The sequence below is a fragment of the Pogona vitticeps genome, chromosome 3 (assembly GCF_051106095.1).
Source record: "Pogona vitticeps strain Pit_001003342236 chromosome 3, PviZW2.1, whole genome shotgun sequence".
NCBI classification, from domain to species: Eukaryota; Metazoa; Chordata; class Lepidosauria; order Squamata; family Agamidae; genus Pogona; species Pogona vitticeps.
In genome coordinates, this window is record NC_135785.1 from 169,024,238 (window position 1) to 169,044,974 (window position 20,737).

Here is a 20,737-nt window from a genome sequence, read left to right on the forward strand (position 1 = left end):
GCTACCTGGGTCCAGGAGCCAACCCTTCTCCAGATAGTCGCATTTCCACATTCAGCAGGACAGTGGAGAAGTGTGGGGTGAGCTCATTCCCCCTCAAAATGTGTGGGCTACATAAAAGACCAAGAATGAAGCAGTGCATGCTTAAAGAACATTGTATTTGGCATATTAATGTAATTAGCCAGCTGGCCTAAGAGATCTTGAGTCCTGAGGCAGAAAATAAGTTCTCCCTCTCATTCCACGTTCAAAGCCTGACTAGACCAGCAGTTTAGTTTTCTTCAAAAACCAAACAGGAAACAAATTTCAGTGTAAAACAATCTAGTTGGCTTACGAAATTGGAATACAGTGAGTCATGCAAACATAAATATATATGCAGACGTTTAATATTATAGCCATCTCAACATTCCAAATCTGATAACAGTGCAAGCCTGCCATTATAGGATAAAAAATCACTACAGAATATCAACACAATTATGTAACCTTACAAGTAACAGAATTGTTATAATGTACAACAAGAGGAATATTCAAACACCTTTAAAATGCATTTGACTCAACAGTTAAAATATAGAGGTGACGATATATTGTCAGTGATCCAAGAAAGAGACTGAGCACTGCCTTTAATATTAGCTGTTTGAAGACAATTCATTTTTGGCTCCTTGATGTATTTATTTATTTTGATACAACTGTTTTTTCATGTGTTTCATGGGTTCAGTGATTATCTCTGTACTTTATTGCGTTGTACAGTTTTAGCCATTTTTAAAAAATTGTTGCCGTAAAAGTCATTGTTCAAAATACATTCGGTTTTGTGCGTTTCCTTTGTAAAGGTAAAGGCCACCACGTCCCCTGGTCAATGCTGAGAGTGCATAATTTAAATGAGATGCTGCTGTGATCTTGTGATATCAAACTTGCTGTGTTAAAAAAGCTAAAATATGAAAACTTTGCATTCATAATTTCCCTGGCTTGTGTATCCTGGTTCTTGGTGCTGAATAGTTCATTTTTCTTCAACAGTGGCAGCCACCTAGAGTGGTCCTCAATTGACCAGATACAAATAAAATAAATGAAATGAAATGAAATGAAGAAAGCAGTAGTCAAGCTCAGAGGATACAAGGCAGCAGACGGTATGGGGCACAGTGCTCTTCTCCACTACCATCTACTACCTAAGGCAACCACTACAGTCTGCCTAATGGTGAAACTGGCTCTTATGGTTAGCCCTCATCCTGTAGAACAACTGTGGAAACACCTGGAGGAAAATTAATGAGCTAGATATATAAATTATAACTGATTATTATCCTTAAATTGCCTGTGGGAGACACAGAAGAAATCTCCTTAAAGAATATGAGGACTAGGATAACATTTGGGCTTCCCCTGGGCTATGACAACATCCTGTCAGTTAACCCTTCCCCTCGGGAAGCACCGTTCACAAACTAAGAAGAAGAATTGTCTCTGAGTGTTAAAAAGAAGTGGCCAGTGTGCTGGTAGAGTGTTTCTGAAACTTGTGGGGCATGGTGCATCTCCAGAAACCCTACACCAGATTTCATTCAGGTAACAGTCACAAGAAACCCTAGGCTGAACATGGGTGTCATAGTCAAGACAGAGGGAGTGGCAATTGAAGATGTGATGTGACATATCTTGACCCATGTTGTACCTTCTTTGCCCTGTGCTGCTTCTCCCATTCTCCCACTTTCAAACATAAGCTACAAGAAGCATGAGAAAGCTGCTAAATCAGAGATGGGAATGTGAGCCCCTGTAGTCATTTCTCTGGGCCTCCAAGGCACCCTTAAGAACTTACCCACTTCACTTCTTTCAGTCAGGATCTGGCCCACACCGCCCTGGCAGCTGCAGCATCAGGGCCAGCCTGACCCAGGAACGGCCTGGTGTTTGCAGGCTCAAGCCCTGGCCTGTGTAGCAGCTGCTGGGCCACTCATGAGGCTCACCTGGAAACCTGAAGACCTATTTAAGAAGTAGTTCTTCTTGCTGCTCCATAGTCTCTGTGTTTTTGATTTTTGTTTTTTGTTTTTAGTCATTAAGTCATGTCCAACTCTTCGTGACCACATGGACCAGAGCACACCAGGCCCTCCTGTCTTCCACTGCCTCCTGGAGTTGGTCAAAGTCATGTTGGTAGCTTCGGTGACACTGTACAATCGTCTCGTCCTCTGTCATCCCCTTCTCCTCTTGCCTTCACACTTTCCCAACATCAGGGTCTTTTCCAGGGAGTCTTCTCTTCTCATGAGATGGCCAAAGTATTGGAGCCTCAGCTTTAGGATCTCTCTTTCCACTGAGAACTGAGGGTTGATTTCCAGTCCACTGTGTGGTGGGCTGGGTCCTGGTGCCCTTGCCCCTGGTGAGAGGCTGCCTGGGACATCTTGGACTGTGACACCTTCCTTCCTTCCAATAAGGGACCCAAAGTAGCTTATAAGAGATGAAAAAACAAATTTAAAAATACTATATAAAAACCATATTTTAAAAGCAGTTCAAAAATATAAGATTTTTAAAAACTCGTGTTTAAAAACAGTTCAAAACATTTAAAAATTTTAAGTTAAAAACAGGATTTTGGAGATAACCTACTGCTTAGGAGCCTGTCTGAAGGGGAAGGTCTTTGCCTGATGATAGAAGGACAAGAGGGGGGGGGCAAACCCGACTTCTCCTGGCAGTGCATTCCAAAGTCTGGGAGCAGCCACTGAGAAGGTCCTCTCTTGTGTCTTCACCAAAGGAGCTTGGGAAGTTGTTGGAACCAAGGGAAGGGCCTCCGAAAAGGTCTTAAAAGCCAAGAGGGCTCTTATGGGGTGATACGATCCTTCAAACAGCCTTGACCCAAGCCACATAGGGCTTTTATAGGTAATAGCTGGCACATTGAATAGGGCCTGGAAACAGACTGTCAGTCAGTGAAGCTGTTGTAATAAGGGAGTTACATGCTCCTTGTAACCACTGCCAGTCAGCAATCTGGTTGCAGCATTTTGAACTGGGAGAAATTGCTGAACACTCTTCAAAGGCAGCCTCATGTAGAGCATGTTGCAGTAATCCAAACAGGATCTGATCAAGGTATGTGTCACTGTGGCCAGACTGGACATCTTAAGGAACAGACATAGCTGACACACCAGCTTTAAATGTGCAAATCTACTCCTGGCTACCACTAAAACCTGTGCATCCAAGTTCAAAGTTGAATCCAGGAGCACACCCAAACTGCAGATCTGACTTTTCAGGGTGAGTGTAACCTCATCCAGTACAGGCTGAATCCCTATCCCCTGATTTGCCGAGCGACTGACCAGAAGCATCTCTGTTGTCTTTGGATTAATTTTCTGTTTGTTACCCCTTATCCATTCCAACATTGACAACAGACATTGGTCTAAGCACAGACATAACAACTTCCTTGGAATCAGATGGAATGGGAGACAAGAGTTGGGTATCATGAGCATGCTGATGTCACCAAACCCCAAAATGTTATACAAACTCTCCCGGAAGTTTCATGTAGATGTTAAAAAATATGGGGGACAGGACTGAAGACTAAGGGACACCACAGGCCAATGGCCCAGGTATCAAACAGGATTTCCCCCAATACTACCTTTGGAATTTGGCTATCCAGGAAGGATCAGAACCACTATAAAACACTGCCTTCAAGACTTTTCCCAGAAAGGTATTTCAGAAGGTTATAATAGGCAATGGTATCTAAAGCTACTGAGAGATCCAGTAGAACCAACAAGGACACACACACACCCTCTCCAGTTCCCAGCATCGATTATCCACCAAGCTGACCAAAACAGCCCTGGAGTCAGATTGAAATGAATCTAGATAATCCGTTTCATCCAGGAACCTTTGGAGCTGAGAGTACCAACACGCCCCAGGTTCTTGCCCAAAAATGGAATATTTGAGACTGGTCATGGGAAATTGTGCAGCTGAACCTCAAGAAATCCCTATTTAATACAAGGAGCTACAGTGGACCCTCGGCTTACAAAGGTCCCTACTTACGGAAATTTCGAGGTACGAAAAGCTCCGGCTGCAAAATTTTAGTTCGACTTGCGGCCGGAGCTTCAACCTACAAAAGGCAGGGGGAAAGGGTGGGAGATTCAAAGCTGCCCCCGCTGCCCTCTTGTCTCCTGTCCCTGGTGCCCTCTGCCTCATGTGGACGGGAGGCAGAGGGCAGCGGGGACAGAAGGCAGAGGGTGCAGCTTTGGAAGCCTGGGATTTTTTTTCCTTTGGCTGGAATGGATTAAATGGTTTTCAATGCATTCCAATGCATTCCTCAACCTGCGGACTTTTTGACCTGCAGCCACTGTTCCAATATGGATTAATTCCATAAGTTGAGGGTCCACTGTAGTTAGCTTGCTTGCTTTGAATACCTTGTAGCAGTTTGCTGCATAAATTCAGAGCAAACAGAAAAATCCCTTTACTGCAAGCAAATACTCACTTTTGAGTTGCATGCAGGAGTTTGCTGCTGAATTTCAATGTGTTCCGTGGTGGACTCCTACCCTTGCAGACATGGACTTGGAAGTGCTGAGCTGATGTTCCACCAGAAAGCACTCTCTCTTAGACCAAATGAGTGGCTGATGGGAAAGACGGAAGAAGAACCCAAGAATCTTGGTTGGAAATTCTTGAGGTTGGCAGCTTGAGAGGTTGGTGACTTACCAGAAAAGAAGCAAAGGAACCACATTTTTCTTCAAACAAAAACATTCCTTCTTCAGCTTAACAAAGGCAAGCCGTGATGGACCTACAAGAATTAGCTGCATATCATTCTTCCATTAAAAAACAGAGTCTAAATCAGAATGTGGCATAATTCCTGAAGCACTGGGGAAATGAATGGGAGAAAAGATTTTTATTTTTTAATTTAATCCCACTGCTGCTTTTCTTATAAACCAGCCCACCCACTAAAAACACTGAGGATTTCTCCTGCTCTTGAAGAATTTTGCCACAAATTCAACCCCGCAACATCTGTAACTGGAGAATCGAGAAGGCAATTTCAGTTCAGATTTCTTCAAAGCCCCATGGAATGGGGAAAGCAACCCATATTTGAAAAGCAGAAAGCAGAGAAAGAGTTAAGAATCCCCTTTTACTCCTTAGAAAAAGCAGCTGTCAAGCTTTGTTAAATATGATATGCATGTAACATCATTAGCTCCTGTAGCAAAACATTTTAAATAGCAGCAAACTGGCAGTGGAATTATGCACAGATCATCTGAAGTTAAAATCTCAGTAAAACCAGAGTACTGAAAGACAAAGTATTAGTTCTGAAGACTATTAGGAAACAGCTAAAGAAAATGGGAGGCAGAACTACAGTACTCTAGCAAGTACAAAACAATAATAATTATACTGAAACTCATATGAATTGTCTTAATGATGCTCCGTGTCTGACAGAACACAGCTTTGGCTTCTTATTAGTATGTTATGAATGCAATATAAGGCAAATAAAGGAATAAGAACAAGAATAAACTGCATGTGAAAAGCCAATTAAGATTTGAAACAGAACAGAATGCACAATCTGTGAAGTATCTGGATTGAGGAGGAAAAAGGGAAATGAAAGCCACTATACGTTGAGACCATTGTAGGCGTTTGCTCCATTACAGAGCACATAAAGAGGTTATTTCCTATTGCTCAGAAATAATTACTAGTACCACAGATATATTTCCAGTAAAAAGACTGTTCCTGATGTTGGACAGGGTAGATAATAGCCCCCCAAACCCAGACTTTAGTAGAGTTGTGAAGCTATTGTAATTACTCGTATTAGAGGCAGATAGTTTATGGCATCATAGCTTGCTGAAATTACATTTTTGGACTATGGCTGCCAGAATTCTCAATCAGTTTGGCCATTTTCCAACCACTGCCGCTGAGGAGGAAGAGACCCACCACAATCAGAAACCGCTCCTTCCACTTCTGTGCTTAGTGCCAGCTTCGACATTAAATTTGCAACCAAAACTGGAAAGTTTCTCATATGTTCAGTCACAAGCTCCTTCCATTTAAAGTCAAGATCACTCTGGTGTTTTTTCTCTCTCTTAAAAACTGCATTAAAAATTTACATTTAGCTTCACCACAGAGTTTTCCCTGACCTAAGCATTTTTGTACCTATCTTTTTGTGAATAACCATTTTATATACACAGCTTTTCCTGACATACATATTTTAATGCGCTTTTTGAGCCAGGAAGGGCACTCACAAATGCATCCAGAGGTGGGATCTGAGGGGCAACTGTGTTCTGGTCTATATATTTGTCCAGGAAGTGTGAATTAGGTCAGCTTACGTTAAAATGCAGACCAGACTAAAACGTGCAGCTTCCCTACACCAAATATATGCAGCAGGAAGGCCTAGGGAGGGCATGTGTACCTTTCTGTGTGGTGAATGCTTGTGCAAACATTATCAGCTATAGATTCCCTTTTTCAAACCACCAGGATATGTCATGAGTGTTCTATTCCTTTCAGGTCACTTCAGCATAAGCAACCAGAGAAAGCTAAGCCAAACTTACTGTTGAAATTCACAGGCCTTCTGCTTCTTTGAGATGTGTGCCCCGCCCCTGTTATCTTCTGGTCCAAGAATGTAAGTATGCATGACAGTAACATAAACTGGCAGAACTAGGAGTGCAGCCTCAAAAATGCCTAAGCCTCTTGCTTATCCCTTATATTGAACTCAGCAGGAGACCATTAAAAGTGTGGCAGAAGTCAATGAAAAGAAACACCTCCGCTTGACATCTCTCATGGCTTTAAAAATGCTTTGAGGATGATAGTTTCACAGGCTCATGTTGAACAATATTCTAACTGAACAATACATTTCTATAAAGTGACTCTTCATATTATATTACCTCACACTGTTTTGGGACTAGATAAAAGCTGAAATATAACAAAATGGGTCAGAAGATGCACTTAATAGCAAAAGTCTACACTACACTTGTTGGGATGTGATGGGCACATATCAGCATAATATTTTAGAAATCAAATCCATCAAATATTGCTTGGTTATTAAAATTTTAATGCCTCCATACGAGCCAGAACAGAATGGCAACTTCCGAGAAGGACAGCACAGTTAAAATACACTAGATGGGACTAATGAAACAAACCACTAAACAGCCACAGGGTCCTAACCTCAGTACCTTTTCCAGGCCAAGAGATATTAGTAGTAATATGTTCAAATTCTCACCAATACACTGAAACCACTGCCAAAGTGTTGTTGACATGTGACCATCCACATTCCACTTTAAACCGTCCAGTGAAAGAGAGTCAGACCTTCTACCATTCCATTGTCAAGCAACTCTTACCATCTGGCAGGGCTTCCTAATACTGAATCATAAGTTCCTTTCTTATATTTGCATGCATTGGTTATGATGCAGAGAACAAGCTGAGTCTACCTACCACATAACAACCCTTCATATATTTGAAGATAGCTAGAGATCCAGTGAGGTGTAATGGATAAAGAGTCAGACTAGGACTCAGGAGAACCAAGTTCCAATCCTTTCAAAATCTATAATTCACTTTTGATATCTGAAGACCATGACTCTCAACGTATGCAAGATACTCAATTAATGGTTTATCATTCTCATAGTTTCAATGGCAGAGTACAAATTCGAACCCAGTTCTTTTGGGTGTTAGTCTATACCTCACACTGCCTATTTAAAATTTATAAATAAATTTTATTTATTGATGGATTTTTAAGAAATGCATTTATTGTGTATTATGTTTAATTCAACAGAATAAAAAGTCTTAGCACTTAATGAAATGTACATGTGATGAGGTAGCAAGTTAATGTTGACACCATTCACTTATAGCTGTCCTCATTCTTAAGCCAACTATACTAATATTTTACAAATCTACCACTTTGCCAAGACTTTGGACTAACAATCAGCCTGAAGAAAACACAAGTCGTGGGCCAGGGTGTGGACTCATCTCCCTCTATTACCATCTCCACACAAGAATTGGAGGTTGTTCATGACTTTGTGTACCTTGGCTCAACAATCTCTGACACTCTCTCCCTAGATGTCGAGCTGAATAAACACACTGGGAAAGCAGCTACCATGTTCTCTAGACTCACAAAGAGAATATGGCTTAATAAGAAGCTGATGGCATACACCAAAATCCAGGTCTATAGAGCCTGTGTCCTGAGTACACTTCTGTACTGCAGCGAGTCCTGGACCCTTTGTGCACGGCAGGAGAGGAAGCTGAACACCTTCCATATGCGTTGTCTCTGACGCATTTTTTGTATCACCTGGCAGGACAAAGTTCCAAATACAGTAGTCCTAGAATGAGCTGGAATTTTTAGCATGTATACATTACTGAAACAGCGGCATCTACGTTGGCTTGGGCATGTCGTGAGAATGGCTGATGGTCGGATTCCAAAAGATCGCCTGTATGGAGAATTAGTGCAGGGAAATCACCCCAGAGGGAGACCACAGCTGCGATACAAGGATATCTGCAAGCGGGATCTGAAGGCCTTAGGAATGGGCCTCAACAGATGGGAAACCTTGACGTCTGAGCGTTCAGCCTGGAGGCAGGTGGTGTATCATGGCCTCTCCCAATTTGAAGAGACCCTTGTCCAGCAGGCCGAGGCAAAGAGGACGTCACAAAAGCAGCAAAACCAGGGAGATGGACAGGGGACAGATTGTATTGGTCTTCAATATGGAAGAGACTGTCACTCTCCAATTGGCCTCCTCAGCCACACTAGACGCTGTTCCAAGTCCTCCATACAGAGCACGCTACCATAGTCTCTCGAGACTGAAGGATGCCTACTTACTACTGAGAAAGCATGTAACATAAAACTGTGTTTTTGTATGTGGAATAAGGTTCCTGTGGAGGTCTGTGATTTGATGCCTTGCCCCCACCTAATCATAAGTGAATGGAGAATTGGTTGTTTCACCAACTCATAAGATGCTGTTCAAGGTTCTTTTGCAAAACATGGACATTTAACCTGGAACAGGCACTAGCTGTTTGGATGTGGGTGTTTTGCAGCTTTGTGGATCTCTGCAATTTAGCCACATGTCTCCAGTAAATAGAATTGGCTTGACCAACTTGGAAGTTGCCATTCCATTGTGTTTTCTGCAATATGGCCTGGCATAGGAAACTGAAATCAGTTCTTTGGAGGGCATGTGGCTCCCATCTGGCTAATGAATATACTTGGCTTGTCTGAATCAGAAGCTCCCACTCCATTTTTGAACACTATGCTGAGAGTTTCCAAACCATTCTCAGTTACTGAATTGCAGGAACAGCATAAAAAGGGCCTCATATGAAGATGCCGTCAACCAAGATAACATTGATATATATGTGTATGTGCTGTGCCATCAAGTTGGAACCGACTTATAATGACCCTAACAGGGCTTTCAAGGTAAGTGAGGCATTTTAAGAAGTGGTTTTACCAGTTCCACTCCCCCACTTAGTTTCCATGGCTGAGCAAGGCTTTGAACTCTGTTCTCCAGAATCCTAGTTCATCACTCTTTCACTACACCACACTGGGAATCCCTAACATTGATACAGAATTCCAAATATCTTCATTGTCAAATACAAATGTAACACTTCCTGATAAGAATGGTCTAGTTGGATATTATTTCAATAACTGAAAATAACAGTTTGTCCAGTAATTTTTTCCTCGAAATAAAAATGAGAATAACTTTCACTACTATAACAAAGCCAGACAACTGGTAATTTTTAACACATTACAATATTTCGCCGCCTTCTTTTTTCTTTTGCCTACATGCTGAGATCGACTAACATGGCGACTTCTTTGGAAATAAAAATAAAAAGAAATGTTTTCAAACTGAGTTTTTGGTAGATTACAATCCACTTGTTGAAAAACAACTAACGAAAGCTCACACTGGTATACATATGTTAGTCTTAAATGTGCACAATACTTCTGGGTTGTTGTCACTGCATGTCTTGTTGGTGAAACAAACAGCCACCACACTCAAAATATTCACTGCTGGGTGTAACAAGGAAATTGTCCTTGACTCTATGTTTACATTGTCACTGCAAAGACCATCCAGGTCCAGACCGCCTTTCGATAGACATACAGCCACACTACCTGGTTTGCCTTGGTTTGAGTGCACCTAAGGAGAGTGAGTGGGAACTGAAAATCCTGGTGGGTAGTTAAGGGCAAAGGATTAGATTTAGTACTACAAATCCTCAGAGCATAAAACCGGCATGGGATTCTTTGTATTTTATTAAAGAGAGTGGAAAAAACAAAACAAAACAAAATTAACTGAAATCAGTCACAATTTTTAGTGGCCAAAACAATGGACATTGGGAGTACCTAGCATTTAGCTTTACTGGATGACCTTTAGTAGTATGAGACAGGTGAAAAATGTCTCCCTATCCACTTTCTTTACTCCATGAATAAATCTATATGCCAATCCATGCACATTACTTCTCTGTTTTTGAAGCTGTAAAGTCCGAAATGTTGGAACTTTTCCTCAGATGTAAGTCTTGCAGCTTCTCATATTCCTGGAGGAAGCTAGAAGAAAGTCCCCCGTCCTTCTTGTCCCAAGATTTCTTCTTGTGAGAGAAACCTTGTTGTCTTGCAGCATTTCCCACACACACAAAAAATGAAACATTTTGTTGTTATTCATTTTAGAGTTTAGAATTTCATTCTCAGTTTCCAGTTTCAGCCCTTGACAGCAGAGGAACCAACTTTTCGGTAGCAAATGTCAATACACAGGACCAAGAGAGAGTTAATAGCCAGCCCAGTCAAACACTGAATAATCAAGAGCTGAATTTCAAGGAGTGTGCAAGAGCAGAGTGATGGAGGAGAGCCAGTACTCAAGTCATAAATCATGTACATACAGACCCAACAAAGCCAAGAGAGAGAAAACAGGAGCTGGTCTACAGCAGTCCAGTCTACAACAGTCCAGACTGACAGGCAGAAATTCAGAATTACATTCTGTTCTAGCAAGAAGGACTAAAACAGAATGTAATGGGAAAACATAGGTTCCAGGGTTTGGATGGGAGAGCAATATTTATTCGTCTTGAGTTGGGACCCCTCTCAGCAAAGAGCAAATATTCTTTGGCTTGCCTGAAGCCGAAACCACTGTACGTGTATATCTGTATATGTATGCACCTGTATTTAAAATGCATTTGCTTTATTTAGAAGAGGACATAATTGTTTGTATGCATTTAGCACTGAAGTAGTTCTGGCAACTGGAAAATCAGGCTCAGCTAAATTATACAAATTAAGCTAATCCTACAAGTCATGTCCCCACATGCCTCATTTAGTTCAGAGTCAAGTGCTCGCAGGTGGGTTACTTCAGTGTCTCCTCATCAACAACTACAAGCCATCTGCCATTTTATAATGAGCAGCACCCATGAAATACAGAAAGCTGATTAATGCAGTGTTGTCATTTTTAAAGCAGTTTCTCTTTGGCTAAATACGCAAGTCATATGTAGTTAGAAGAAGTTTTTTAAAAATTAACTACCACTCAGAAGGATTAATTGTGATCCTTTTACAAATTACAACAGCAGAAAAGACATATTAAACTTGACTTGAAAGAGAGAGAGAAAAGGCAAAAATCCAAAGTTAATGGATATTTGGCTCTAAATTTTTGTGTACTGTATGCCAGATTTCTCAAAGTACATACTCTAAGGTAGCCATTCTCACTGGCGCCATATAGTCCCAGGGGGGACGGACCCTGGAACATTTGAAGGGGGCACAGACTGGAAACAGTTCTTCACACACCACCTTATAATGTTTGCCATGCAAATTATACAATCCTGATTTGGCCTATATTTCTTCCATACTGTGTTTATGGCCATGGCAACAACAGCAACAAAAAAGTTGTAAATGGCTAGCTTAAAGAGTTGCCTTGTGGGGAGCAATCTCCCTCAAAGTGAGCTTTCCATCTGTTGGGGAAACACACCAGCCTGACTCCAAAATGTAGTAGCCCTACTGCTGGGCCAAAAAGGTCCAGCCTGGGCATGGATCAGGGCTGGGCTGGGTTGTCATTCCCCATAACTTGTGTGGTTTATAGCAGTGGTCCCCAACCTTGGACCTCCAGATGTTCTTGGACTTCAGCTCCCAGAAATCCTGGCCAGCAGAGGTGGTGGTGAAGGCTTCTGGGAGTTGTAGTCTAAGAACATCTGGAGGCCCAAGGTTGGGGACCACTGGTTTATAGAACAGGACCGTTCCACATGTGGTCCAAAATGCAAGGTTGGGAATGGCTGCTCTAGAGTAGTACACTGGGACTCAAATTTGACCCGCAACACAAATCTGTGCAATGATTAGTTCAAACTACAGCATCTAATTTCTTCTAGTTGGTTTGAGAATTTGGAAAGCCATGAAAATTTGAAGTATTGAACATAATTGTTTTCAGTTCTGTTATGTTGCGTACTTTTACATAATCATCTATTAAAGATTATTTGAGATCATGGATGTTACGGTCAGCCATAGCATAACCTGTCTGTGACAGCTGGGAGGGAAAATCTCAGCCAATGAGAAGGCGGAGGGTGGTGCAGAGGCGGGAGGGGCTGTGATATATAAGGTGTGTGTGAGGTGTGAGTGGGTCAGATAGGAGATAGCAGACAGATGAGAGATGAGTGTCTGAGCTGCGAGTTAAAGTAATCTTAGTGTCAGTGTGAAAGAGTCTGTGATAGCTAGTGTCTGAGAAACAGTGATTGATTGATTATTCCTTTAACAGTGATTTACCATTCCTGCCTTTTTGTAATCAATAAACCAAGTTTTTATTTTTAAAAGTTATACTGGCCTGCTGTATGATTTATTCATTAAGGAATGGTTGGTGGCAGTAAAGAAGAGTGAAGGGTTTTAAAGTGACGTGATGACCTCCCTTTGTGAGTAGTGAGGAAGGCCATTACAATGGATAATATTCCTTTTGTGCAGCTTATACAAGTGTATCTGGGTTTGTTTGGGGTGTTTTTTTGTTGTTGTTTTGTTTTTTGAGAAATGTAACATGTAAGGAAAGGAAAACACACTTATTTCTGCAAATCAATATTTGTAAACATTCCAGATGAAATCATTACCATTTGAGATGTTTGGTAGTTCTGTCATTTATTATGTTGTAAACCAGTTAGAACTCTATTCATGAAGGGAGAGTAAATGATTGTTGGACATATTCTGTGAGCCATGTAGTAATTCAAGTTGCATGTTCTGTGACAACGAACAGCACAGTCATTAGTATCAGTTCTGATTTAAAGCCAGATATAGATATACATATTTGATAGTTCACATGAGTCATCATTACCTGTGAGGACAGAATGACATACATGAGAAAGAACTTGCATACGCTGCAAACAATCTTCAGTAAATAAGACTGTACTTAAAAATGGGGGGTTCTTCAGATGTTTAACTCTTATGTTGCCTTGCTCTTCTTACCATTAGACCATTCAGAGCTAAATGTACATGCAAACAGCTAAAGTTAATTGTGCATAGTGCTCTTTGGTGTTTCAAATTAGCAGATCAATATTCAGTAGGAAAGCTATGTCAAAGCAATAAGCACAAGTAAGGAAAATCAATTAACTGAAAGATACAATGTCTATCTAAGTAATTATAAACCGGATGCATAATTAATATGTTTTTATTTTTCTGTTGACGAAGGACTAAGAAGGGAGAAAATACAGCAATCCTATTCTAGACATGCAGGTATGTATGCCATTGTAGCAATTGCACTCATTGGACTCACATCATCACTCTCTTCACCTACACATGTGTGCGCCAAAACTAAATTGACAGTTGCTCAAATAATAGCTCTACCCTAGTTTAATGTACAATGACTGGCAGTAGCTTTCCATGGTTTTTGGAGTCTTTCACAGCCTCACCTAGAAGTGCCAGAGATTGGAATCATAGAATAATGGCACTGGAAGGAGCCTATAAGGCCACAGAGTCCAACCCCTCAGTCAGTTTGGGGAAATCCAAATCAGTGAGATTCCTACATTGAATTCCACTGATTCAATGCAGGACTCTGACTGGACCTTCTGCATATGAAACCATGTGTACCATCAAGGATTTACAGACAAAAATGTCTCATTCACTGCATCATGGTTTGCAAGTTGTATAGGTCTACTGACACACTCAGCTGGTAGATTCATCCCAAAGTCAGCTATTTCTGTATCCATGCTGCTAGTTCAGGCGTCTGCACAAACGTGTCCTTTGTACCATATTTTCCCGTGTATAACACGACCCAATGTATAAGATGACCCCCACTTTTCCAACCCCAAATAAGAAAATTTGATCGCTGCTTTCCCCCTCCATTTCCTAAGCCCTGCGAAAGCAGGATCAAAGAACTGCAGAAATGGAAGGGGAAAGCAGCAATCTTAGGAAGTGGAAGCGTAAAGCAGGGATGAAAGAGTTGCAGGATCAAAGGGCTGTGATCCTGCAGCCCTTTCATTGCTGTTTTGTCCCTCCATTTCCTAAGCCCCGCGGTGTGCATGCACACCCCACTCCAGATCCGCTTGCAGGCAAGGCGAGGCGGAACAGTGTCCACTGCTTCAGATCTGTGAAGCAGCAGCAGAAGCAGAAACAGCGGGGGTGCCTCCAGACCCCACTGACAAGCATGCAGTAGGCAATTTTGCTACTGCGCAGTTTTCTTCTTGTCTCACTTTTGTGTAAAAGATGAGCCTCAATTTTTCCTCCAATGGTTTTAGGAAAAAGTATTGTCTTTTACACAGAAAAATACAATATTTAGGGTTGCCCCTTTAATTGTGCCACTGAGAAAGTGCCCGAATTGGCCTCTTCTGCTGCTGCAGCAGACCTGTGAGTGTTATGCTCTATATTATCTTGCTAAATACACTTTATTTAAAGCAATACTTAAAATAAATAACTAGAAGAGTTTTATTTGAGAACAAATGAAAAAAGTTTATTAGGAATGGACAGATAAAGGGGAACAGATAACGGTAAAAGCAATTTACTAGGTATGCTAACTGAAGGGAGAAACCACTGCTATTTTATATTCATCTGCAGTATTCATAGACCACCACAAACCTTATCCAAACTGAAGGCCAACTGCTGCTGTCTACTCCAAAACAGACTAATTTGTACTCCACATAACATTAATTCCCATTCCAAATAGTCCAACCAATCAGCAGTTTGGTAGCCTACATCTGCACACCAGTCATGGATCCACAACTATATCCCATACAGACCTGTTACAGTGGTACCTCGCAAGACGATGACCCCACTAAATGATGAATCTACATAACAATGACTTTTTGCGATCGCTATAGCGATTCACAAAATAGTCATTCCTATGGGGGATTTTCGCTGGACGTCAATTTTTTCACAAGACGACAATTTTTTCCGGTGATTGTCAGCTTCGCAAAATGGCTGCCCTGTGTTTTCTGGACCCATGCTTCACAGGGCAGCCATTTTTACAGCTGATTGGCGCTCGCAAAATGGCTTCCCTATGGGCGATCTTCGCTGGATGATGAGGTATTTTCCCCATTGGAATGCATTAAACCAGGTTTCAATGCATTCCAATGGGGAAAGGGTTTTCGTATGACGATGATTTCGCTAAACAGCGATTTCAATGGGACGGATTATCATCATCATGTGGGGCACCACTGTATTTGCATTATATATACATACAGCCATGCAGAATGTGCAGAATCTCCACCAAACAACTGGTGATGATTTAATATATTTTAATTTATATTTGTCAGACTCCCAATAACTTGAGGTTTTTTTTTATAGCTATGGAGTTACACAAAAACATGATAAACATTACCTTTAAGAACCATTATTTAATAATAAAATACTGAGAATGAAATCAGTGGGACTTAAGTTAGCTAAGATTAATGTTATTGCTCTCGGTTCAAATAAATCAGATTTCTGTATACCTGTACAACTAAAAATGGCCATTCAGCATATGATCATATACTAAAGTCAATTATCAGAAGCATTGATTCAGGTCTTCTTCTTCCAATAGGACACCTGAAATAATGGTTCTCCATTTTGTTGGTATTAATTGTATCCATGCAAGAGAAGCTGATAGCGGAAGATTGATTGTAATTGAGCCATAAATTTAGTACAGAGAAACACCATCCATTTGGCTGGACAGCTCTGTGATGAAATACATTTCCCAAGCATGGATAGTTGGCAGAATCTTTAAGATACTAAATGATAAATGTCTTCTATCCATGGCTACAGTGAGGCAATTGCCAATAAAAAAAATCTCGTAAGCACTGAGAGCACTCCCATAAGTTATTTCTCAGTGATAGGGCATCAAAGCAAATCCGTAAACTTAGAATACTATTTATTGCCCAGGGTTTTCATCTACCGAAAGCAGCAGGCTAAAGATATTCACTTAAAAAAAAAATTCAAAACCTTTCTGTTATCTACCACTGTGCTATATCACTGCCCTGAACAAAGCAATCCAAAGATGAATTAGATTGCTGGCATTTAAATAAATAGAGCTAATCCCTGAGAAACCTAGCAAAGACATATTATATAGATATGATATACTGAGAATGATTTAGCACATCAGGAATGTGTTGAGCTATTTGGTGCAAGAAAAAAAGAAAGGTCAGTTTCACAACGAAAGTCCAGCCACTTTCTCCCAGAAAAAAATCCACAATGGCTGGGATCCAGAATCTGCTTTCTGAGGATGGAAAGGCACTATACACAAAAGGTGCTCCACCTGATTATTGGGGATCCCTCTGGCTCCCTCCACCGCTGCTTGCTTCATTCAGCATGAGAGTCTCCTGTTCTTATGGGGGCAGGCTGGAAGAGTTAGTAAAGAGGGAACTTTAGTACCTCTTCCACCAACCCAGCTGCACAAGCCTAAATCTGAATACAGCTCTCTGTTTTGGTTTATCACACTAGAGTTTTAAAGTAAAATAGATAAAGAACACCTTATAAATGAAGCCACATATATTTATTCCAAAGTTAGCCTAATATTATGAAGGAATTTCCATAACTGCTGTTTTTCAACCAAAGATATGACTATCTGCATAGCCATCATATTTGGTCTTGGGAAAGCTTCCAAATTCTTTTTATACTATAGTATCTTCATACAGTAGGACCTCTTCATGGGCGTCTTGAAAAAGAATATTGTAGACTAGGATGGCAAACCAGTTCAATTAGAGTGGATACTTCTGGAACAGATCAGGATAAAGGAAACTGTCATTTTATTATTCCCACTGTGGATTTCTCTAACATTTTTAATAGGCATATTGTTTAAGAACTGCTGGATAGCTCACTTATTTAGGTCTCTAGCTGTTGAGTTCAGTTCCAAAGATTAGCAAGGAGAGACAAGGGGGCCTTCTTAAATGAACAATGCAACGTTATAGAGGAAAACAATAGAAAGGGAAAAACCAGAGATCTGTTCAAGAAAATTGGAGATATTAAAGGAACATTTTGTGCAAAGATGGATATGATAAAGGACAAAAATGGGAGAGACCTAACAGAAGCAGAAGACATCAAGAAGAGGTGGCAAGAATACGCAGAGGAATTCTATCAGAAAGATCTGGATGTCCCGGACAACCCAGAGAGTGTGGTTTCAGACCTTGAGCCAGACATCCTGGAGAGTGAAGTCAAGTGGGTCTTAGAAAGCATGGCTAATAACAAGGCCAGTGGAGATGATGGCATTCCAGTTGAACTATTTAAAATCTTAAAAGATGACGCAGTTAAGGTGCTACACTCAATATGCCAGCAAGTTTGGAAAACTCAGCAGTGGCCAGAGGATTGGAAAATATCGGTCTACATCCCAATCCCAAAGAAGGGTAGTGCTAAAGAATGCTCCAACTACCGTACAATTGCCGTACAAAAGTGAGGAGGAATTAAAGAACTTCTTAATGAGAGTGAAAGAGGAGAGCGCAAAAAATGGTCTGAAGCTCAACTTAAAAATAAACTAAGTTCATGGCCATGGGCCCAATCACCTCTTGGCAAATAGAAGGGGAAGATATGGAGGCATTGACAGAGTTTACCTTCCTGGGCTTCATGATCACTGCAGATGGTGACAGCAGTCACAAATTTAAAGATGCCTGCTTCTTGGGAGGAAAGCGATGACAAACCTACACAGCATCTTAAAAAGCAGAGACATCACCTTGCCAACAAAAGTCCGAATAGTCAAAGCTATGGTTTTTCCTGTCGTGATGTATGGAAGTGAGAGCTGGACCATAAGGAAGGCTGACCACCGAAGAACTGATGCTTTTGAATTGTGGTGCTGGAGGAGACTCTTGAGAGTCCCCTGGACTGCAAGGCGAACAAACGTATCCATCTTGCAGGAAATCAACTCTGAGTGCTCACTGGAAGGACAGATCCTGAAGCTGAGGTTTCAATACTTTGGCCCATCTCATGAGAAGAGAAGACTCCCTGGAAAAGACCCTGATGCTGGGAAAGTGTGAACGCAAGAGGAGGATGAGATGGTTGGACAGTGTCATCAAAGCTGCCAACATGAATTCGACCCAACTCCAGGAGGCAGTGGAAGACAGGAGGGCCTGGCGTGCTCTGGTCCATGGGGTCACAAACAGTCAGACATGACTAAACAACTAAACAACAACAGCTGTGGAGTTCAGTTTCCCATTGCGCTTCCTTGACAAGGGCTAAACTAGATGATCCATAGGATCTATTCCAGTTCTGCAGTTATTAAATTATAAACTTTCCTAAATTTCATACCAGCTGTGTTAAGTAGGGACAGTATCATTCCCATTTTATAACTAGAGACTTGAGGTGGAGAAATTATAAATGACTCAAAAAAGTTTTGTTGCTTTTGGTGCTGTCATATCAGAATATCTACCTCCAGAAATGTTTTAACAGAACTCTAGGGACGCATTCAGCCATTTTACTGTACAAGTTGTAAACTACGATGCAGTGAATCATTGTAAATGTTATAAATCATTGATAGTACACATGGCTTGTATGAAGAAGGTCCCAGTGGGGTTCCTGCATTACTGCTACTCCACCTGTGCTGAGATTTGGAAATGCGTCCACCTTTCTGTATCTAACATTCTATCATTTACAACAATATTTTCCAACCTTGGGCCCCCAGATGTTCTTGGACATTAAAAATCCTGGCCAGCACAACCAGTGGTGAAGGCTTCTGAAAGTTTTGGTGCAAGAACATCTGGGGACCCAAGGTTGGGAACCACTGATTTGCAACAACATTGATGGAATGCTAACAGTTGGTTAACAAGACAGCCCTCTATTATGGACGTGTGAGTGTGTCAGAGTCTAGAAGTGACTAGCTATAAATTAACAGTACAGTTGATGCCTTTTCCTCCAAATAAAGGTTATCATTACATTAAAGTGGCAACTTCACAAGGGATTGTGTCACTCCTTTTACAACATAATTTTGGCCTCATTCAGGCAACCTAAAGGAGGCTGAATCAACTTGCAAAAAAGGGAGTGCTCTAGCTCAGTGGTCCCCAACCTTGGTCCTCCAGATGTTCTTGGACTACAACTCCCAGAAACCTTCACCACCATCTCTGCTTGCCAGGATTTCTGGGAGTTGAAGTCCAAGAACATCTGGAGGACCAAGGTTGGGGACCACTGCTCTAGCTTGATCCCTATCATCATCTTCTGTTGTCTTGAAAGGTGACAGTTCTGAAGCCTCTGCAGATTTTGAGGTGGCTGACTGTTCTCCATTTTTCACATGTTGACTTAGGACAGACTGTGAATAGGACCCGTAACCTTTTAATGAGCTTTATAGTTACAGGACTATGGCCTCACTAAATGATAGAAGGGGAATATCATATGGTTAATATGCTGGCTCCTACTGGTCTTGCAGGTGATAAGGCAAAAACAGGCAGAAGAGAGTGTGTTCTGTGGCACAGACCACCAGCCTGCATCATTCAGTTTTTTTAAAAGGAGCTAAAGGTTACCATGATAGTTATTTTGAAAAACAGTTAAATGGATACTTTTAAATGGTAACTATAACAGTACCTTACTATTTCTGAAGGTCTTTGAACTTGCTCAAGCTCTGCCCTTACATATAAAGACTGGCCAATCATACTGGGGGGGGGGAATACACATAAGGCTAAAGGTGATCACACAATGGTTCTTCCCTTGTTGTCCATGCAATAACTAACAAAGGGGATGGGGGACAAGGCACTGATCTGTATGAAACTGTACATACTCAGAAAATTTTATAATTTAAACAGAATTACAATGCATCTCATTTAAGCACTTCCATACACTTTTGAAACTAATTTTGACCATACCATCCAAAACCAGAACAACAATAATAAACGACTACAGCTTCCAATAATAATACTCCACATTATAAAAAGCTGCACTGCCACATTTACTATATCTTTCCCACACAAAACCATTAAAAAAATAAATGAACACACAGCACTAATCCCCTCAGAGTGCTGGCCTATCTGATTAGAGACAGCTAGTGGGATTGTAGTGACCCCATTCCTATGGCAGTCAAATCAGGTCAACAGCATTGCCTCACAATTTTTTTTTAAAGAACAGAATAGAACAGCTTCAAGTCCCCCATGGCTAATGTTTGACAAATGATGTTATTTGGAACAAAGCCATAACCCAGCAGTCTCTGCATAAGACAAAGATAGAATGATTTGCATGCTCCTCCCCGCAAGGCCAGTTATGCAGGAAAAGAAAATCCAACCTGACGCTGAAGGCTTGGGTGCATGGCTCCTCCCACAAATGCCTGCAGATTTGCCTGTTTTGATGAAAAACAGGATGAGGCGGCGGGCTAACAGAAGTGAAAAATTTGAAGTAACAAAACTTTTGTGGGTGCAGGGCACAGGAATTATGCTTCCATGGGTGTTCAAGGCAGCAGCTTCGTTACCTGTGTTTGCTAGTTTCAAAAGCAGAGCCTTACGAAAAGGGGGGTGGAGGGGAAGAATCAAATTTATCATATCAACGTGGGATCGC

At 41.2% G+C, this 20,737-nt stretch overlaps 1 long non-coding RNA gene across 1 annotated transcript; it reads right to left on the reverse strand.

Annotated features, from left to right (window-relative positions):
* Positions 1 to 298: 298 nt before the first annotated feature.
* Positions 299 to 11,891, reverse strand: LOC144588497 (uncharacterized). Its single transcript, XR_013544092.1, has 2 exons — positions 4,400 to 11,891; positions 299 to 2,406 (listed from the first exon to the last, which is right to left on the reverse strand). It is a non-coding gene; the product is annotated as an uncharacterized LOC144588497 (long non-coding RNA).
* Positions 11,892 to 20,737: the final 8,846 nt, after the last annotated feature.